At 41.4% G+C, this 21,828-nt stretch overlaps 1 protein-coding gene across 1 annotated transcript in view; it reads left to right on the forward strand.

Annotated features, from left to right (window-relative positions):
* Window positions 5,568-21,828, forward strand: part of KIAA1217 (KIAA1217 ortholog) — a 532,385-nt gene continuing 516,124 nt past the window's right edge. The window contains exon 1 of the mRNA XM_018057095.1: window positions 5,568-5,640. The gene's annotated coding sequence lies outside the window, so the exon portion shown is untranslated. The remainder of the gene's footprint in view (window positions 5,641-21,828) is intronic.

The raw sequence follows: 21,828 nt of genomic DNA on the forward strand, positions 1-21,828 counted from the left end.
CTTTCTCAACTATTTTCAATTTTATCCTCCACTTGACTCTTTCTCCTTTGCCTTCAAACATGAGTAAGTTCATTTGTACTTTAAAAAGAAAAGACTTAATCTTACCAGTCTTCAAACAAATGTTCTTTCCTGGGTACTTTCTTTGTGATCCGCATCCTGACTTTTAAGTACTTGGCAGTCTTGGCCCTAACCAGAAATACCTTTATTTCTAACATGTTGACTCAATAAAATGAAACTTCAGTACAGAGGACACAATGTGATCTCAACCCTTAACTCCAGGCAGTGGTGGCAGTGCATTTTTACCCCCAGAGAATCTGTTTCTAGGACCTTGTGTCTCTTTTCTACGTCTCTCTAACTCCCATTCCAGTGCCAATTTGACTACTTGGGAGATAGATGGAGGGAGAAGGATGCTATGCCTGTATCTAGAGAGATTCCCCATTTAGACAAGGCACTGGGAAGGCTGTGTCTTTGGGCAAATTTTAAAGTGTTGACTCATGCTTTTCAATCTTCCAACTATGTTGGATATATTTGAAAGGCTAGTTGGGTTTCCATGACACTGTGTTTTGAATTTAAGTTTGAATAATAGGGGAGAATTGGTCAGGGACCTGGACACTTATAAAAGGTGATCCTGTGGATCGATAAAGAATTATCATAAACAGAGAAGCTTCTATGAGCAAATTCACAGACATGATTCTAATAGAGAAAGATGGCTGACTCAAAAGTGATTCAGAGCTGAGTCATTGTTTGATTGGGGTTCTTTATTTAGACTCTGGAAATAGTTCCAAGAGAAAAAGGAGGCATTGACTAAGTTACAGTATAAGAGACAGCATGTTTCGCTATATATTCAGATATGCACAATTGAATGTCTTTCACTGGGATGGTTTTATAGTCACATTTCTGAGAATAGTTCTATCACTAAAATAGTCGTGTATGCGTATATATCTTTTAAACTTTTCTTCTGGCCATTAATATTAAACAGTTGGTAAGAAAACTCTTAGGTTAGATTTCATCACCAATTCAATGGACATGAATTTGAGCAAACTCTGGGAGATCATGGAGGACAGAGGAGCCAAGCAAGCTGCAGTCCAGGGGTTGCAAAGCGCTGGGCATGACTTAGCAACTGAACAGCAACCACAAAAACAAAAGAAAACTCTGCATTGCATCTTAAAATGAAAATGCAAATAAGTTAGATTGCCTTGTTGTATGTGTATTTGGTGGTATTTGTTTGGGTTAGTCTTTTGGGTGATTTGAACAGGAAGATTCAGAAGAACAAGATAAAAGTTAAGTATTTGCTCTGGGAAGAGTTCCTAATTGCTGAAAATTGCAGGAAGCTGACCTGAACTAGGAAACTAAAGGTTCACAGACTCTGAACTGCTGAGACCAGGACTGGTCCCTGGGCAAAGCCAGCTGGGTTCTGACAATCAAGCAGCAGGAGCAATGTGATGAGGGGGAGGCCACTGCCATCCTTGCCACCATCACTGCATCTAACCATCCCGTTGTCTTTGAGTCATTTCCTCGGGGTTTAGAGAGGAGCTTAGGGCACCTGTCTGGGCCCTGGCTTCCAGGACTGCTGAAAAGTGATGAGGGGAAAGGGAAGGAGAAGATCTGAGGAGGATCTGACTCTTCCAGCTTCCTTAGGTTGGGGGATGAGGAGACAGATACTCTGAACAAGTGTGTACAGTGGAGAGAATTGGGTTTTGGACAGCTCCCTGTGCTGGCCTCCCCCCATACTCCATTTTCAGAGAGAAAATGTGTTAGAAAGTGAAAGTGAAAGTCGCTCAGTCCTGTCTGACTCTTTGTGACCCTATGGACTATACAGTCCATGGAATTCTCTAGGCCAGAATACTGGAGTGGGTAGTCTTTCCCTTCTCCAGGGGATCTTCTCAACCCAGGGATCAAACCCAGGTCTCCCACATTCATGTATTAGAAGACTCTGGCTAATAAAAATTCCATATGCCCTCTGTTGATTTATTAAATTACTGTAGAACTCATAACACTGTTCTAAGCAGGGTTAATATATTGTAATAATTTCTAGCATTATATTCTTTTGTAATCCAACTCAGTTAAAAGTATATACCTTTATACAATTAGCATCAGGCATTGAGAAATAAAATGTGTCTTTTAGGGGGTGACGTGGCTATAGTTTTTCCAGTAGTCATGTATGGATGTGAGAGTTGGACTGTGAAGAAAGCTGAGGGCCAAGGAAATGATGCTTTTGAACTGTGGTGTTGGAGAAGACTCTTGAGAGTCCCTTGGACTGCAAGGAGATCCTACCAGTCCATTCTAAAGGAGATCAGTCCCAGGTGTTCTTTGGAAGGACTGATGCTAAAGCTGAAACTCCAGTACTTTGGCCACCTCATATGACGAGTTGACTCATTGGAAAAGACTCTGATGCTGGGAGGGACTGGGGGCAGGAGGAGAAGGGGATGACAGAGGATGAGATGGCTGGATGGCATCACTGACTCGATGGACATGAGTTTGGGTGAACTCCGAGAGTTGGTGATGGACAGGGAGGCCTGGCGTGCTGCAGTTCATGGGGTCCCAAAGAGTTGGACACGACTGAGCGACTGAACTGAACTGAAGTGAACTGTCATTTCTTCAGCTTCAGATATCATCTGTTCTGCATTGAACCAGCAATAGCTAGCAAAGAGTTTCAGTGCTTTATTTAACAGGAACTTTTCTCCACATCCTCTCCAGCATTTATTGTTTGTAGATTTTTAAATGATGGCCACTCTGGCACATGTGAGGTGATACCTCATTGCAGTTTTGATTTGCATTTCTCTAACAATTAGTGATGTTGAGCATCTTTTCATGTTGGTCGTCTGTATGTCTTCTTTGGAGAAATGTCTATTTAGGTCCTCCGTGCATTGTCTTGATTGGGTTGTTTGTTTTTTGTTATTGAGGAGCATGAGCTGTTTGTATATTTTGGAGATCAATCCCTTGCCAGTTGTTTCTTTTGCAAATATTTTCTCCCAAATAAACAAGAACCCCTGACCTTTGTACACGTCATACAGTATTTCTTTTTTTTTTTTGACTGTTCATAAAGCTTTTATTTTTCTAACTTGATTTTATTAAAGTCTAGTTGCTTCACAATGTTGTGTTAGTTTCTAGTGGTAGCAGTCATTCAGTCATGTCTGACTCTTTGTGACCCCACAGACTGCAGCCGGCCAGGCTCCTCTGTCCATGGGATTTTCCAGGCAAGAATGCTGCAGTGGGTTGCCATTTCCTTCTCCAGGGGATCAAACCCAGAGATCAAACCCAGGTCTCCTGCACTGCAGGCAGATTCTTTACCATCTGAGCTATGGGAAAGTTTCTGCTATACAGCAAAATGAATCAGCCATACTTATACATATATGAAGTGAAGTGAAGTGGAAGTTGTTCAGTCGTGTCTGACTCTTTGTGTGTGACCCCGTGGAGTACAGCACACCAGGCTCCTCTTCCCATGGAATTTTCCAGGCAAGAATACTGGACTGGGTAGCCGTTCCCTTCTCTATGCGATCTTCCTTATCCAAGAATCGAACCAGGGTCTCCTGCATTGCAGGCAAAATCTTTACTGGCTGAGCTATCAGGGAAGCCCCACTTTTATGTATATCCCCTCCCTTTTGGACTTCTGTACCATTCAGATTACCACGGCACTTCAAGTTGAGCTCCCATAGTGCAGTGTGTTCTCTTTAGTTATCCAGTTTTTACATAGTATTACTAGTGTGTATATGCGTCAATCCCAATCTCACAATTCCTCTCACCACCACCCTTCCCCCCTTGGTATCATGTATCAAACAGCATTTCTTTAACTGTGAATGCCATCAGCTATTTCACATTTAGGAGAAATCTCATTTTATATTCTTGTATTCTATCTAGTGCAACCATTTGGATTTCATAAATGAGAAAATTTAATTGGTAGCCAGTGGACCAGAGAGAAATTCTGTTGCAAAAAGGGGCAAGTTTCACAGTTGCTTTCCTCACAAAGATTATGCTGGCACAGGATAACCTTCGGATTGATTAAAATGTTGCTCTGAATCATATAATGTTTTCCATAAATCTGCTACCAATAGTAGTTTGCAGTAGTCGAACAATAACTCTTCAATCATTCAGACTCAGTGGTTTCATATTTCTCTTATCCTGACATCTCTAAATCTTGAATTACTTTGGAGTTCTGCTGATTTGAAATTAAAATTTACTAAATAAGCGCTCTCTTCCAAAATGTGACAAATTGGGTGGCAGTATTCAAATTATGAAGGTGAAGGACAGGGAAGCCTGGTGTGTTGCAGTCCATGGGGTCGAAAAGTTCTAGAGACCTCTTTATTTTATTCAAAGATGAGACTTTCAGGTATTACCAAGTATTTTTTATTTTTTAACCACCAAATGATTGCAAATGGCTATTTTAGGTCAAAACTAAGGAATGTGTTTTGACACATTTTAATTGTGTTCGAGGATTCTTTTTCTCCATAGTTTCATCCATGATTTTCTTTCCAATTAGCAACGTGTTTCTCTGGATACTAGGAAGAATTGAAGTGAACAGATTTCCATTTGGAGAAATGTTGTCCTAAAGGTTGTCCTATTCTGTGCTCATTCAATTCACTGACATCAACTAAACTACTAGAGCTCCTGAGAGCATAGAAATCTGCTGACTGTAGGGAAAGATGGCAAAATCAAGTTCTGTTTCCTGGAGTTCCTCAATGATCCTGGACTCCTGCTCTGCAGACGAGGTCCTCTTGATTTAATCCACAATTTCAGAATCTTTTTGTTGGGCACTTCATGCTCTTTGGTGGCCCAGCCTCCCGCTATGGGTCCTCAGTCCCATGGATACTTCCCATTGGCATGGCTGATGGAATCCAGACTTCTCTGTGCATCAGGCTCTTGAAATGATCCAGCAATCCCTGCTGCCCATCACTCCCAACAGAGGGAGCAGAGAGATGGATCAGAGACAACTCAGCCTTTCATTCAGTCTCTGATGCTCAGTTGGCCTTTCCTGATTTCCTTCTGCCTCCAACGACACAAGTGTGAAAGTCGCTCAGTCGTTTCTGACTGTGACCCTATGGACTGTAGCCTGCCGGGCTCCTCTGTCCATGGAATTCTCCAGGCAAAAACAACTGGAGTGGGTTGCCATTCCCTTCTCTAGGGTGTCTTCCCAACCCAGGGATCAAACCCAGGTCTCCCACACTGCAGGAGGATTCTTTACCGTCTGAGCCACCAGGGAAGCCCAGACTACACAAGGCTGCTCTTCTTTTCATGGTTGATCAGTTTACTGTGTTTACATTCCTTGGTAGTGTAAACACCAAGGCTTTGTGAAAAACTGGAAGTTAAAAACTTCTGACTTGGGTAGCTTGTACAGAAGTGTAAATAGGATTACAACCCATTGTGCTCTTCACATCATGCATACATTGTACTCTATATCCTTCCTGTGTGTTTTAATCAGCTTCAATTTCTAATTACTCAGCAGTTACTTGGTGGAAACCATGACACTATTATTTGCATTTTTCAGATGGAGAGACTGAGGTCCTGAATTTGTACTGATTGTGCTGTGCACCGTGTGTCCGTCCAGGTGACGGGGTTGGAGCCTCAATCCAGAGCCCCTGGGTGTCACCCTAAAAGGCTGTGCCACTTATCAGTGGAGGACGCTTCCTCTTCATTTTTTGCTAGGTAAGTCTCTCTTTTTATGAAATCATAAAGTGAGCATTCATCATCTTGACAGTGAACGAATTATAAAACTATAAAGCTTGGCTTCTGTTAATTCCTCCTTGAGCCCCATGGAACAAAACGTCTGAGTCCAACCATGCACTCTTCCTCCAATGTGTATTCATTCTGATATCCAGCTGTTTTATTTTTTCAGCCATTCTTTCTTTGAGCTTTCAGGCAGCTCTGTCGATATAGGTGTTACCTTTCAGGCTATGTTTTATGTACACTTTTGTGCCTGTCTTTGTGTTTAGACTCTGGCTTGAAGCCATCATGATGACTAAAGCCTAAGAGAATGTTCAAAGATCATGAACCTTTGGCAAATAGTATGTGAACCCCTGTAGGCATCTGATGACTTCGTATCTAAGGAGTAAATAGAATGAATCAAAAGTAAGATCCTTTTAAAGACCTACCCAGTAATGATGACTTTGATCTATGTCAAGGTCCCACAAAAATAGCAAAATTAGTTTGCCAGTTTCATTGAGGTTCTTTTGGTTTGCCTAGATCAGCTTATGGAGGTGGATTTGGGTGTCTGGAATGGTGGGATAACCAAATCGACCCCCCCCAGCTTTAGTTGTACTCATTTGGCCCAAATTCTGATCATAAATCTACTGCAGGACGGGGGACCCCTTCCAGGGCCTGAGAGTAGGCTCTTGCCTAACATTCAGAGATGAATTGTCTGATAGGGCACACACACTGACAGAGCAAGAGATCGTGAGGGGCAGAGGCACCTGGGTGGAGAGCAGGAGCGTAAGAGAACCCAAGAGGACTGCTTTGCCACGTGGCTCACAGTCTCAGGTTTTATGGGGATGGGCTTAGTTTCCAGATGGTCTCTGGCCAATCGTTTTGACTCAGGGTCCTTCCTGGTGAACTCTGGTGGCGTGTGTCACTCAGCCAAGATGGATTCCAGTGAGGATTCTAGGAGATTGATAAGACATCTATAGTGGCATCTCCTGTCTCCTTTTGGCCTTTCGCAAATTTTTCCCATTGGTGGTAACTTTTTAGTTCTGTGCTCCTTACCATGACCTTCTGTTCTAAGATGATTCATGCAAGTGGCAACTATCTTGCCTGGCTGGAGGAGTTGGGGGTGGGGATGGGGAGTGGTTTCAGTCAGTGTTCCCCTTAACAAATCCACTAGTTCAGTACTTTAATAAAAGCAATTTTCGTTTTGAGTTTCCTCCGATTATAGATGGAGAAGGAAATGGCAACCCACTCCAGTATTCTTGCCTGAAAAATCCCGTGGACAGAGGAGCCTGGCAGGCTCTTATAGGGTCAGGCAGCCTAAACTAACAGTTCAGTAGTCCTCAGTTCAGTCATTATTACTGGGTAGGCCTTTAAAAGGATCTTACTTTTGGCTCATTCTATTTACTCCTTAGATACAAAGTCATCAGATACCTACAGGGGTTCACATACTGTCTGCCAAAGGTTCGTGATCTTTGAACATTCTGTTAGTCTTTAGTCATCATGATGGCTTCCAGCCAGAGTCTGAACACAAAGACAGGCACAAAAGTGTACATGAAATGTAACGCCTACAGTTCATGGGGTCGCGTTACAGAAGTCTTCATATAGCCCTTACCATTTCACACCATATCGTAAAATTTTGGTACTTGATCCACAGGAAGCTAAGATAGAGAAGAGAGAGCTCCTATCCCACTACAGTGGTTATCACCTTGGATTTGCTTTAGTGAGCAGCGTGAATCGACACACAGCCAAATTGCATTGTTACCCCAAAACATCATAACTCTAGAGTCACTGGCAAAGAGGTCATTGAGCTTAGTTTCAACAACTTCAGAATCAAGGATCCATGGCTTCCATGTTTATACCAGTTCTGATGCAGGAAATTCACTAATACAAGAGTCAGACTTGCGAAACAGCTTCTGAATTCAAGAAGCTAAAGAGAGTGTTTCCTTCTGTAAAGTGACAACATTGGTGGACCACTGTCAGATAAGAGAGGACATGTGGAGACTGGACTTTGTGCTGCTGGAGAGCTGGCTAGTAGGTCCTGTTTACTCTTGCCCAGAAGCTGAACCTCGGAAAGGGAATTCAGGAGTCCTTTTAAAGCTCCTGGTGATTGACTCTGATTTCCTTTCCTAGGCATATGGAGTCGATTTTCTACTGTCTCTATAAATACTGTTGTGTCTGTCTCTCTGCCAAACCAGCTACCTTTCTCACCCCAAGGAGAAGCCAGAGATCAGACATTCCTACTCTCCAGCCCCATTAGACACCATGAGGGGAGGGAGCAGATTTGGCAGTCAAAATGATGTGTGTATTTGAATCTTGAAAGAGCCAGGCTACACTCAGAGTCAGTGGGCTCCCATAAATAACCTGTGTTCCTTCTCTCTTTGTGTGGTTTGGACTGGAATGCCTTTCTCTTTAGAGCTGTACAAGCGGCCAGAGATCAAAGAGTCAACCGTTTATGGATGCGTAGTTCATTACAAAGTCATCATGCTCAGCGGGAGGACTCTGGCCCAAGCACTCATAATTTTCTCCTATTACTATTTTGTTGCCTGGGTTGGGGTTTGGAGGGCACTCAAAGAACTTGCCACTACTTTAAATAACTTTTTTAAAAAAACAGTAGAGATGAAAATTCACTTTCAAAGGAGGGTTAAAGCTTAACTGGCATCTTTTTAGGCTATGGAATGTGGTAAGAGGGAACAGGAAGTAAAGAAATTGACCCAGTACCACAAGGAATGTGGTTTAAAAAGAATAATAGGCAGAACAGTATCCTGTGTAATTGACTTACCCTTGGGTCAACATTACGGAGAGCCTTTGATAAGCAGAGCAGAACATATACAGGGATTTTTTTTTTTAAGCTCAAACTAGATAATGTACTTGAAAAACCGGCTTTGAAATAGTTTGTTAGAATATAAGGAATAAATGTGTTTCAAATTATAGCATTGGGTGATGTTAGCAATCCCTGGATTGTGGATAATCACAATGATATGAAATAATGACACTTTGTTGAATGTCTACTGTGTGCGCATGCTGTGCAGCGTAGGTGATATCTTTTAATCCTCCCAGCCACACACAGGGAGGTGTCTTTTCCTCACTTACATACAGGGAAACAGGACTCTGCAAAGTTTAAGTGCTTTGCTCAAGGTCGCTCAGTCATTAAGTGGTGAGCCCAGGATCTGAACCAAACTCTGGAATGAATCAGAATGACGGCCACTTAGCCTGTAGCTGGTGTTTCTGGTTCCTGACTCTTGCTCTGGCCTCTGTTGCAGGAGTTTTTGGAGTGCCTTTGCTTTCTGAGCTGGGGAAGCTCTGCAGTCGGTGCTTGCCACTGTTCAGGCCGGGGTCCACCCTCTCCAAGACCCGCTTCCCTGCATTTCCCCATCCCTCACCCACAGGTCCTACTCTGGCTTCTAGGGCTGCCACTGACCACCACCCACAGGCCTTCTGCAGTCTCTAGAGCGCATTATGAGGAAAATGCTTAAAAGAAATACTTTGTCAAATCTGTAAGGGACCCTCATTGGATTTCATATTTAATTTGTATGGTTGTTATTGTTGTTCATTTGCTAAATCGTGTCTGACTCTTTGCGACCCCGTGGACTCCCCACCAGGCTCCTCTGTCCTCCATTGTCTCCTGGAGTTTGCTCAGATTCATATCCATTGAGTTAGTGATGCTATCTAACCATCTTATCCTTTGCCACCCCTTTCTCCTTTTGCCTTCAATCTTTCCCATCATTAGGGTGTTTAATTTGTATACCACACATAAAATACTTTGAAAGACAACTCATGACACTGAATGAATCTGTATGTTTGTCCACAGGCTATCAGACTTGATCCCTGAACCTTTTACAACAGGTCATGTAGCTCAGGTCCTTGGTCTGTTGTTTTTGCATGGATCTCAGGGACCGCATATCTAGTAAAATAACTTCCATCAGACACTTGATCAATTACAGGGATAGCCAAAGAACATTTCCCCAAATGTATTCTTTTAACAAGAATCATGTTCTAGTTTTTCATCCTTTTTATTACTTTAATTATAATCAAAGCTGAACTATGTGAATCCAAAAAAAAAAAAAAATAGTGTGTAGTGCAAAGAACTCAGTGAATAGAGTCCATATAAAGTCTCAATGGCTATGGAATCTCGGAGAGCCTTTGTCCTTGTCACAGGTCAAACCTGCATCACAGGGTTTCCCCAAGATCAGATAATTCAGATGATGGAAAAGCTAAAACCCTTTGCAAGTGTGACCTTCTTTCCATATTACTGCCTTTTGTTCATCCCATCTCATTTTACTGCTTTAAAAAATAGTTTTAAAGGGTCAGAAATAGAAGCAAATAATCGATCTATTCTTTTCTACCAATTTAATTGAATGGCAATGGAGAACATCATCTAAAAATCCTCTGGCTCTTCCCGGCTCCAAGTTTTCCTGAAAGATTTCACACGTGCCATGGAAGAAATTGTGAGTCAGCCTTCCCCAGTCCCAACTTTAAGAGTTGCAGAAATGATCTGCCAGGCAGCACATATGTTCTTAGTTCCATGAAAGGAAGAAAACATATTTGTTGAAAAGAAATGGAAATTTTAAAAACCAGTTGAGTTGTAATAAAGACACTTCAAATTTTGCTAACTTCTTTCCCCCTCTGGTGCCTGACTGCTTTCCCGGCCCTGGGCAGTGTCCCCTGCTTATGAGAGAGCTGTCACCCCAAACACTGTATCCCTGGGGTGTGGGCTCCACTTGGCTGTGGAAGGCAGGCACAGGAAGTGTAGAATAATCAAAAGATGAAATTATGATGCTGAAATAATATATCTGTGGTGACTCCTTGAATGCAGAGCACTCAAAAGCTGTAAATCCATTCTCTTATTAAGATCTTGTTCAATTCAGTGTGATAATAAACTTGGTAATAAACTACAGTCTACAGTTGAGGGAACATGGCCATGATGAAATAACTTGGCCAAGGTCACACAGCTAATGAGCCAGGCAGAGGCGAATAATGCAACTCCTCAGTGTCGTGTTGCATAAGGGACCTCCAGACATAGGAGAGGTATTCTCTTATTTTCTTCTGTCGTCTTCAAGGAAGCATACTCACGACCCCCTAACATGCTTATAAACAGACTGCTGGCAGTACTGTTGCCTCTATGTTATTAATGACATTGCAGGAATCAGATTCCAACAAGTTGTGGGTTTCTCTTGAAGCAAAAGAAACCAGTTACAGGGGAAATGAAACGGTCAACTCAGTGCTCTCCCTAAAAAAATTTTAAACTCATTTGAGTTCACTTTTTGTCCTTCTTCACCTCTCACTGAAGCCGTTCTGTTCCTTGGTAATTGCTGTTTGATGATTCTGGTGGATTGTCAGTCTTCATGCTTTTATTCATTAAAATGTATAAGTAAAACTTGATGCAATGGAAGAACTGTGGCAGCCTCCACCACAGAACAAAGGCTTTTCTGAACCAGGCTTTTGCCCATAGCGTCTGAGTATATGTTTCATGTGGGGTTTTTTTCCCCCCCCCAGGAATCCAATGGCATGATTTTACATTTAGAATATACTGACATTTTCTTTGACCAAAACTAAGTAAAGAGAAAAAGGAAGAAACATTTCTACATTTAACTAAAAAACCTAAAGGCAATCTGAATAAAACTTTGAAAAAAATTTAATTTTAATTGAAGGATAATTGCTTTCCAATATTGTGTTGGTTTCTGCCATACATTGACATGAATCAGTCATAGGTATACATATGCCCCCTCCCTCTTGAACCTCCTGCCCACCTCCCACTCCGTCGCACCCCTCTACGTTGTTCCAAAGCACTGGTTTGAGCTCCCTGAGTCATACAGCAAATTCCCACTGGCTATACTGGCTATGTGTATGTTTCCATGCTACTTTCTCAATTCACCTTGAAGCTTTATTTCCATTTTGTGATCTAAAGCAGACCTAAGGTGTTTGTGCAGACAGGTGCTGAGTCCTTGGGCAAAGGATCATGTTGACGTTCTGAGAATATTTCAGGATTCACATCAGAAAGGATTTTGAAACATGGTTTTAAACTCCCATTGAAACAGGTTGCAGGGTGAACCTTAAAGAGAAAACCAAGCCAGATAAACCCAAGATCTTGGCTTCCTGTCAAATCTCACTTTTTGGAACCTCAGATCAGGGACTTCCTTGGTGGTCCAGTGGTTGAGACGAGGCACAGGTTCAATCCCTGGTGGGGAAATTAAGATCCCATATGCCATAAAGTGTGGCAAAAAAAAATTTTTTTTAATTAAAAAAAAAAGAAATAGAAACCCCAGTTCATTCTTCCAGAAGTCTTCCAAGGCAGCCTTCCCTAAACCCTTCCCTGCCACAGACACCAGCCCTGTGATTTCCTTGATCCTGCTAAAAAAAAAAAAAAAAAAGCTCAGTGCATTTTGCATAAAACTAGCAGAAAGGAGCACAGCAAGAGAGGAATTCTTAGCAGTAGAAAACTGAGCGGTTTGGTGGTGAGACTCTCTTTCTTTGGGATGAGTGGGGAGAGTTCTCCCCTTGCCTTTGAGTGAGGGGTTTCCCTAAAGACAATACTGAACTCTGTGTTTAGTTGCCGAAACCACGCAGGCTTGGGATTTTTTAGAAAGTCGGAACATTCAGAGGACTGAAACACCCATTACAATGAACTATAACTTAGGAGTACCCAGTAGAGGCAAGAGAATGGAAGACTTTTTAAAAATACAGTTTTATCAAAAAAATTGAACTTCAGCTGGATTAAGTTGACACCAATTTCCGCATGTGTCAGTCAATAGAAAATGTGCCTTTAAAAACTGGAACCTTTTTTGGCCACTGATAGCATCTTAGTCTGGGCTTCCCAGATGGTACTAGTGGTAAAGAACCCACCTGCCATTGCAGAAGACATAAAGAGATATGGGTTCGATCTTAGTCTGTAACATTTTTTTTTATGATTGAAATGCAGTTTTCATCATTCACAGAGCCCATATTTGTAAATTCGCCTGCTCACTAAAATTTAATAAATCAATACGTAAGTGTTTTCACAGTCATTCAGGGACAAGTTGCTGAAAACATAGGCATTTTGCTAGCTGAAGTTGGACAAGGCCACCCTCTGCCTCCCCGTTTGGCTCATACTGTAAACAAGTGTCATTTTCACGGTTTATTTTAGTGTCCCATTTTTGCTGTGTGTGTTGATGATGTCACCATTTAAAATCGCCCCCAAGCAAAGAGCAGATGGCCCCTCAGCGATCCAGTACCGTAAGGCTGTGATGCGCCCTACTGACAAAGTCTGTGCTCAGTAAACTGTTCAGGCGTGAGTGTGAGTCATGTTACTGAATCAACCATACATGTTACATAAGATGTCAGACCAAAACACATTAATAAAGGTTATGTATTAATTGTTTCACAGAAACGTTGCGATCAGAGGCTCTCCTGAGCTGTACCCTCTTTTCTCCCCTAGGAACAGTGTTTTAGTGTCTGCTCATTCCATTGGATACTACAGAACACGAATACTGTACTGCAACAAAAAATGAGAATTGATCACGTCTGACTGAAAGCTCTGTACCATCTACTAACTTGAGGGACTCTATGGTGTGGAGATAGCCTTCAGTTATCATCTCAGAAATATAGGACTCAGAAATGTCCTGCTGTTTGGGGGGGCCAGGTTTCGGGTGAATCAGGAGTTATGGAGATTGGATGAAAACACAGTGAATTTTATATGTGAGGCAAAGAAAGGGAAGCTAGTACTGGAATGTAGAGAGAGAAGGGAAATTTGGCTGTAAGTCATGGCCAGGGTCTGCCTTAAAGGGAAGGAGATGGAGATGGAGGAAGAAACTAAAGATGAACATCTGAAAGTGAAGGACAAATTGATGCGTTCATAGTGAAACTCAGAGTCGGTAGGAGAAGGCAATGGCACCCACTCCAGTACTCTTGCCTAGAAAATCCCATGGACGGAGGAGCTTGGTAGGCTGCTCCATGGGGTCGCGAAGAGTCGGACACGACTGAGCGACTTCACTTTCACTTTTCACTTTCATGCATTGGAGAAGGAAATGGCAACCCACTCCAGTGTTCTTGCCTGGAAAATCCCAGGAACGGGGGAGCCTGGTAGGCTGCCGTCTGTGGGGTCGCACAGAGTCGGACACGACTGAAGTGACTTAGCAGCAGAGTCAGTACCCAAGATAATGTCATTAACCATGGGATGTGTCACTGAAAGCATTCAACATACTCCTGCTACTGAATTATAGAATGGGAACATTAATGTGTGTAGAATGTCATTGGTTATATTTTCTTGAGAAGCAGTAGGTGAGATACCAAGACATTCAGCAGAGCTTAATGACATCATTTTTACATAAATTGAGCTTTATTTGTTTTTTGTTTTCTTTTTGCCTCATGTAAGGTCATGAATCTTTCTCTCATAGCTACCCAGAAAAGACAATTTTGATTTTGGATAAATAGCATCTGCAGAAATGTTTCTCTTAAGCCAGGGGTACTTGCATGCACTTAAGGTAATGGAATTTAATAACCCTATTTAATTTGTGATAGTGGGAGAGAGATTTTTTTTTACTAGCTAACTTAGGGAAACAATGTGTTCTCATATTCATGCAAAAAGTAATTTGTTTTATATGCAGAAAGTAGAGTTTACAGTGTGAAATAAACAAATCATTGCTTTAAACAGTGTAGGAGAATGCATGCTACAGAAATAATTGCTTGTTTACATGCATTTGCTTGTTGGAAACAAAAGACTGAAATGATAGCTCCTCTACCATTAGTCTGCTATGTGAAGAAATGAGAAAGGAGAGAGAATTTCCCATAATCCCATGTGGTCATGATTAATTGTACCATTTGGCCACTTAATGGTATATTAGATCAATATGGCATCTAACTCTTGAGCTTCAGTTAGAAATCTCAAGTTTGGTGGAAAAGTATTTTTTAGTGTTTCAGGAAAGATTGTCAAAACTTTAGGAAAATCAGTGCTGATGAAATATGACCAAGTTTTATCTTCACATACGTAAAAGTTACTTTTTGTTTTTTCTAGGAGTTCGAAAATCATTCTGAGCACTAATAATTTTTTTTAAAGTAGTGTTGAAATCACATTGAACTGCTGCTAACAAGTAATAGTCATACTCAAATTTTTCTAAAAACTTAACACAATAAGACACATAAAATACATAAGACAAAAATTAATACAAATTTTCAGTAAGTATTAGTTATTATAATAGTATTGTTTTTTTGATTATCATACAAGTGACCTTCTCTTTCTTGAAAATGCCTAGAACTAACAAAGTAAAAGATAGGAAATAACTAAGCAAAAGGAAATTTTGAGGGCTGCAAAGAGATTTTCTGTATCCCCCAAGACATTTCCTTTAAAAGACTGTGAATGGGAGAACATAATAACAAACAAAACAACTGACAAAGAATTAATCTCAAAAATATACAAGCAGCTCCTGCAGCTCAATTCCAGAAAAATAAATGACCCAATCAAAAAATGGGCCAAAGAACTAAACAGACATTTCTCCAAAGAAGACATAGAGGTGGCTAACAAACACATGAAAAGATACTCAACATCACTCATTATCAGAGAAATGCAAATCAAAACCACAATGAGGTACCATCTCACACCAGTCAGAATGGCTACTATCCAAAAGTGTACAAACAATAAATGCTGGAGAGTGTGTGGAGAAAAGGGAACCCTCTTACACTGTTGGTGGGAATGCAAACTAGTACAGCCACTATGGAGAACAGTGTGGAGATTCCTTAAAAAACTGGAAATAGAACTTCCATATGACCCAGCAATCCCACTGCTGGGCATACACACTGAGGAAACCAGAACTGAAAGACACGTGTACCCCAGTGTTCAGCGCAGTACTGTTTATAATAGCCAGGACATGGAAGCAACCTAGATGTCCATCAGCAGACGAATGGATAAGAAAGCTGTGGTACATATACACAATGGAATATTACTCGGCCATTAAAAAGAATGCATTTGAATCAGTTCTAATGAGGTGGATGAAACTGGAGCCTATTATACAGAGTGAAGTAAGTCAGAAAGAAAAACACCAATATAGTATACTAACGCATGTATATGGAATTTAGAAAGATGGTAACGATAACTCCGTATGCGAAACAGCAAAAGAGACACAGATGTAAAGAACAGTCTTTCAGACTCTGTGGGAGAAGGCGAGGGTGGGATGATTTAAGAGAATAGCATTGAAACATGTATACTATCATATGTGAAACAGATTGCCAGTCAAGGTTTGATGCATGAAACAGGGTGCTCAGGGCTGGTGCACTGGGATGACCCAGAGGGATGGGATGGGGAGGGAGGTGGGAGGAGGGGTTCAGGATGGGGAACACATGTACACCCATGGCAGATTCATGTCAATGTATGGCAAAAACCACTACAATATTGTAAAGTAATTAGCCTCCAATTAAAATTTTTTAAAAAAAAAGACTCTGAAGGGACTTCCCTGGTGGTCCAGTGGCTAAGACTCTGCACTCCCAGTGCAGCGGGCCTGGGTTCCACCCTTGGTCGGGGAAGTAGATCCCACAGGCAGCAACTAACAGTTTCCCTGCTGAAACTGAAAGATCCCACATGCCGCAATGAAGATTAAAGATCCTGTGTGCCACAACCAAAACCTGGCACAGCCAAATAAGTAAATAAATATTGTTTTTTAAAGGAGTATGCAATGATTTTGTTTGTCTGCATCCATATTAGTTTTGTTAAGGTGATTAAAACTCTCTGCTATTACAAGCAGACTCAAAATCTCAGTAGTTTAAAACAAGATTTATTTATTGTGCATGTCATGGTTCCTCTGAGATTACTCCTCTAAATAGTTTCTTCCACCTTATAGCTTTCCTAGTCTTAGAGGGAGGGAAACACCTTCTAAGTTGTTTGGATGGTTTAGGGCCAGGCCTGGAAACAGCAACATAATTTCCACTCATAGTCTTTAGACCAGAATCTTGTCCTAGTTCAGTTCAGTCCCTCAGTTGTGTCCGACTCTTTGCGACCCCATGGACTGGAGCCCGCCAGGCTTCCCTGTCCAACACCAACTCCCAGAGCTTGCTCAAACTCATGTCCATTGAGTTGGTTATGCCATCCAACCATGTCCTAAGGCCACAACATAACTGCACAGTATTCTGGGAAGTGCTTTCCTACTGGTTGCATGCTGCTGCTAAATCGCTTCAGTCGTGTCCAACTCTGTGTGACCCCATAGACGGCAGCCCAGCAGGCTCCCCTGTCCCTGGGATTCTCCAGGCAAGAACACTGGAGTGGGTTGCCATTTCCTTCTCCAATGCATGAAAGTGAAAAGTGAAAGTGAAGTCGCTCAGTCATGTCTGACTCTTAGCGACCCCGTGGACTCTAGCCCACCAGGCTCCTCTGTCCATGGGATTTTCCAGGCAAGAGTACTGGAGTGGGGTGCCATTGCCTTCTCCATACTGGTTGCATGGAGAAAAGAAACACATAGGCTTTCTTGATTCTTGAGAGATACTAAAGGTTTAAATTTTCCAGTGTGCTCTGTTTATTTCGTAGCATGCCATTAACATGGGGTTAACAATTTATTGTAAGGGCACCATTTGATACCATCATTTTTGTATCTCAGCATGCATAGTCAAGGTTGGTCCAAGTCTTCCCTGAAGCTTCCCTGATCATTATACCACACCCTATAGTGATCCTCATGTGAAGAGCTGACTCATTGGAAAAGACTCTGATGCTGGGAGGGGTTGGGGGCAGGAGGAGAAGGGGACGACAGAGGGTGAGATGGCTGGATGGCATCACAGACTCGATGGACATGAATCTGAGCGAACTCCAGGAGTTGGTGATGGACAGGGAGGCCTGTCGTGCTGCAATTCATGGGGTCGCAAAGAGTCGGACACGACTGAGCGACTGAACTAGACTGAACTGATTGTGATCCTCTAATCTATGCTGTTATGGTGACATTTGGCACATAGTCTCTGTAGTCTTTATTCTTTCTACTTGTAGTATCTATTATCTTCCTCTTAAACTCTGCATATCTTACATCTTATAGCACAGAATGGTATTGTATAGCATAGTGTGGTCTGGTATCACACAGTACCATATCATATAGTGTTGTATAGTAGTTAATGACATAGTCTCTGTAGTCGGTCTGCAAGGGTTTGAATTCTGGTTTTATTACTTACTGGCAATTTGCCTTACCTAATTATCCAACTTCTTTGTACCCTACTTTCCTCAGTTAAAAATAAGCGTAATCACTAAAGTACATACTTCATATATCTGTTAATGAAGTTGCGCATGATAAAGCACTGAGAGTAGTAAGCATTTATAACACTCGTAGTGATGTAATTACTTGTACAATACAGAACTATCACTTTTTATTCTTGAATGCTCTACTGCAGTTTTCATATAGGCCTACCCAGAATAGGTCACAAGAAAGGTTTACCAAGACAAATTAATGAAGATTTCTGATTGATAAAGTAGAGAATCTTCTACATCCAGATAAGAACCCTTCCTCAATATGTCTCTTCCAGTTTCACACAGATGCCGATATTAAGATATCATCTTTTCCTTTAGAATTAGGAATTAACGTTAAAATGGCTTTTTTTTTTTTTCATTTAAGCAATACAATGCACTAAACTGTAAGTGCAATGCTTACTGACATAGCATGTGTAAAATCCTGGGTCAAATAAAACATTTAATTTTCATGTACACCTGAGCTGTTACGAAAGTGAAAGAATACCTGCAAAGGCCACATATCATGTGAAAGTACAATTCCACGGAAGTACAGAAATTTATTCTGGGTTGTTTGCCAATTCTTTGTGACCTGGCACCTGAGTTCCAGTAGTTATACACAAAGGTTGGTGGCTCAGTGGTAGAGAATCCGCCTGCCAATGCAGGAGACACAGGTTCCATCCCTGATCCAGGAAGATCCCACATGCCAAAGAGTAACTAAGCCCATGTGCCGCAACTATTGAGCCTGTGCTCTAGAGCCCAAGCCCCACAACAAGAGAAGCCACCACAATGAGAAGCCCACACACTCCAGTGAGAGTAGCCCCTGCCTGCCACAACCTGAGGAAAGCCCACACAGCAACAAAGACCCAACGAAGCCAGAAACAAGTATATAAATAGATTTAAAAAGAAAGAAGGGACCCGGGCAGATTGTGCAAATAGATTAGAGACATAGATAAAAAGCAAGAAAGGGGATTGTATTTAAAAATCCCACATCTCATAGACAGTTAATAGAGAAAATTGCTTGCCTCAGCCTTCACTCTGTGAGGAGCAGGAGAAAGAAAATATCTGTTTTTAAAATGCATTAAGCTCAGTCCTACCAGGTAACCATTTTAACCACCCAAAAAAGGGCAAAATTTGAGTTTAAAGCAGCATCAAGTTGATAGTCTCCCAGGTGCTTGACAGGAGAAGTGCAAATCTCTGAAAGAATGCATCTTAAACCTAAGCCTCACATTTAGGAAAAAGGTTTCCAAGGAGCGTGAGCTCACAAAAAGATTTACCAAACACAAGGGAGTAGAACACTATTAGCAAAAGTCAAGAGAAATAACAAAGTGAAGAATTTCAGAATTTTTACCCCAGGAGTATATAAGTTTTATATCTTTAATACACTCAAGAAGCTAAAAGCATATAGCAAGTATCATAAAGTTGTGTGTTTTGTGTGTTAGTCACTCAGTCATGTCTGACTCTTTGTGACCCCATGGACTGTAGCCCACCAGGCTTCTCTGTCCGTGGGGTTCTTCAGTCAAGAATACTGGAGTGGTAGCCATCTTCTTCTCTAGGAGATCTTCCTGATCCAGGGATTGAACCTGGGTCTCCTGCATTGCAGGCAGATTGTTTATCAGCTGAGCCACCAAGGAGGCCCATCATAAAGTTGTATAACATTAAATATGGAATTTGAAAAGAAACTAGCATTCTGGAAATGAGAAACATAATAATTGAACTTAGGAACTGCTTTAAACATAAGATGAGGCTAATTGGAGAAAGAATGTGTAAATCAGAAGATAGGTTAATAATTAAGAATGCCACACAGGCAAAGAGGAGGTAGGAATGAGAGTTTAAAGATGAAGAACATGTAGTGGGGGAGGGCAGGACACATGTCAGACTGGGAGGCCTAGGACAGGAGGGGGCAACTTGTTCCTGTAAAAATATCAGATAACAAATACTTTAGGGTTCATGGGCCAAAAGGGCTCTATCAACCCTGTCACTGTCCTGCAAAATGATGCTCTGAAAAATACTCCAAGAAATACTCAACTCTGCCATTGTAGTGCAAAGCTGCTGTACATAATCATGTAAACAAATGAGGCTGGATGTTTTCCAATAAAACTTTACTTACAAAAAGACAGCATACTTTGTTTGGTGCATGGATCGTTATTTGTAAACTTCTAGTCTTGGAAATAATAGAAAATCAGGGTAGAAGAAAATTTGAGAAGATAGTGAATTACATCTCAATCAAGATGCCCAAAACAGTTAAATCTCAAACCAAAAGGAAAAGGTACAATAATGGCTGGGAATTTTCCAGAAATAATAGAACACAGTAATTCTCAGATTCACAAGACAAAAATTCCAAAGTAGGAAAAAGTAAAAATAAAATGCAGTTCAGTTCAGTTCAGTTCAGTCTCTCAGTCCTGTCCAACTCTATGCAACCTCATGAATTGCAGCACACCAGGCCTCCCTGTCCATCACCAACTCTCGGAGTTCACCCAAACTCATGTCCATCGAGTCGGTGATGCCATCCAGCCATCTCATCCTCTGTTGTCCCCTTCTCTTCCTGCCCCCAATCCCTCCCAGCATCAGAGTCTTTTCCAATGAGTCAACTCTTCGCATGAGGTAGCCAAAGTACTGGAGTTTCAGCTTTAGCATCAGTCCTTCCAATGAACACCCAATACTAATCTCCTTTAGGATGGACTTGTTGGATCTCCTTGCAGGCCAAGGGACTCTCAAGAGTCTTCTCCAACACCACAATTCAAAAGCATCAATTATTTGGCGCTCAGCTTTCTTCACAGTCCAACTTTCACATCCATACATGACCACTGGAAAAACCATAGCCTTGACTAGACAGACCTTTGTTGGCAAAGTAATGTCTCTGCTTTTGTATATGCTATCTAGGTTGGTCATAACTCCTTCCAAGGAGCAAGTGTCTTTTAATTTCATGGCTGCAGTCACCATCTGCAGTGATTTTGGAGCCCCAAAAAATAGTCTGGCACTGTTTCCACTAGTTATTGTGAAACTGCAGGACAAGAATGATAACGAAAAAAAATCTAAAGTCATTTAAAAAATCATTAAATTCATTCTCCTAAAAATATGTAGAAACTGGACAAAATTTCAAAAATATATCAGGCTCCTGGAAATTGACCCAAGACAAACAATACTTATGAAGCATCTTTTCATGAAAAACCTCTAGAACTTTGAGTGGGAATGGTAGAAATCTGTGATCTTCATACTTGGAGTTAGTCCAGACACCCCACTACAAGCAGCACCATGGCAGATGCCATCTGTAGCTTTACAAGAGTGGGGTTGGATGTGAAAACTAGCAGTTTAACTGTCAGAGAGGGATGACTTGAAATGAAAGGTGAAAATCCACACCCAAGAGTTTTGTCAGTAAAAGTAGCAAACTTGATAGGATATCAATAGGAGAAATCCGGTGCTCTTCACCTTAAACTTGTACTCCCATTTCAGTGAGCAGGGGACACCAAGAAACTTAGTAAAATCTTTTTAAAATAACTTTATTATTTTTTTAATTCTGGCCATTCTGGTCTTTGTTGCACAGCTTTTTCTCTAGCCGTGGCAAGGGGGAGCGAGCCACTCTAGTTGCGGTGCCCTGGCTTCTCGTTGCGGATCGCCAGTCTAGGATGCGCGGGCCTCAGAAGTTGCAATTCTCGGGCTCAGGAACTGTAGTGCACACATTTACTTGCTCTGCAGCATGTGGGATCTTCCCGGACCAGGGATCAAACCCATGTCTCCTGCATTGGCAGGCAGATTCTTTACCAAACAAACCCCTTAGTAAGATCTTGGGAGTGAGAAAATCCCAAAGAGATTACAGTTATTGAAACTAATAAGCAATTATAGCAAGGTAGGCGGATGCAATATATTAATATCAAATCATATTAATATTAATATAATTATACAAATGTAATTATATATTGATAGTATAGTGATTATATAATATGTAGGCATTAATTGATGTGTTAAGAATTAATCAATACAATTATTATTAAATTTGTGTTAATCTTGATATAATTAGTAGTATATTGTGT

This window comes from Capra hircus, chromosome 13, assembly GCF_001704415.2.
Source record: "Capra hircus breed San Clemente chromosome 13, ASM170441v1, whole genome shotgun sequence".
In the NCBI taxonomy this organism is placed as follows: Eukaryota; Metazoa; Chordata; class Mammalia; order Artiodactyla; family Bovidae; genus Capra; species Capra hircus.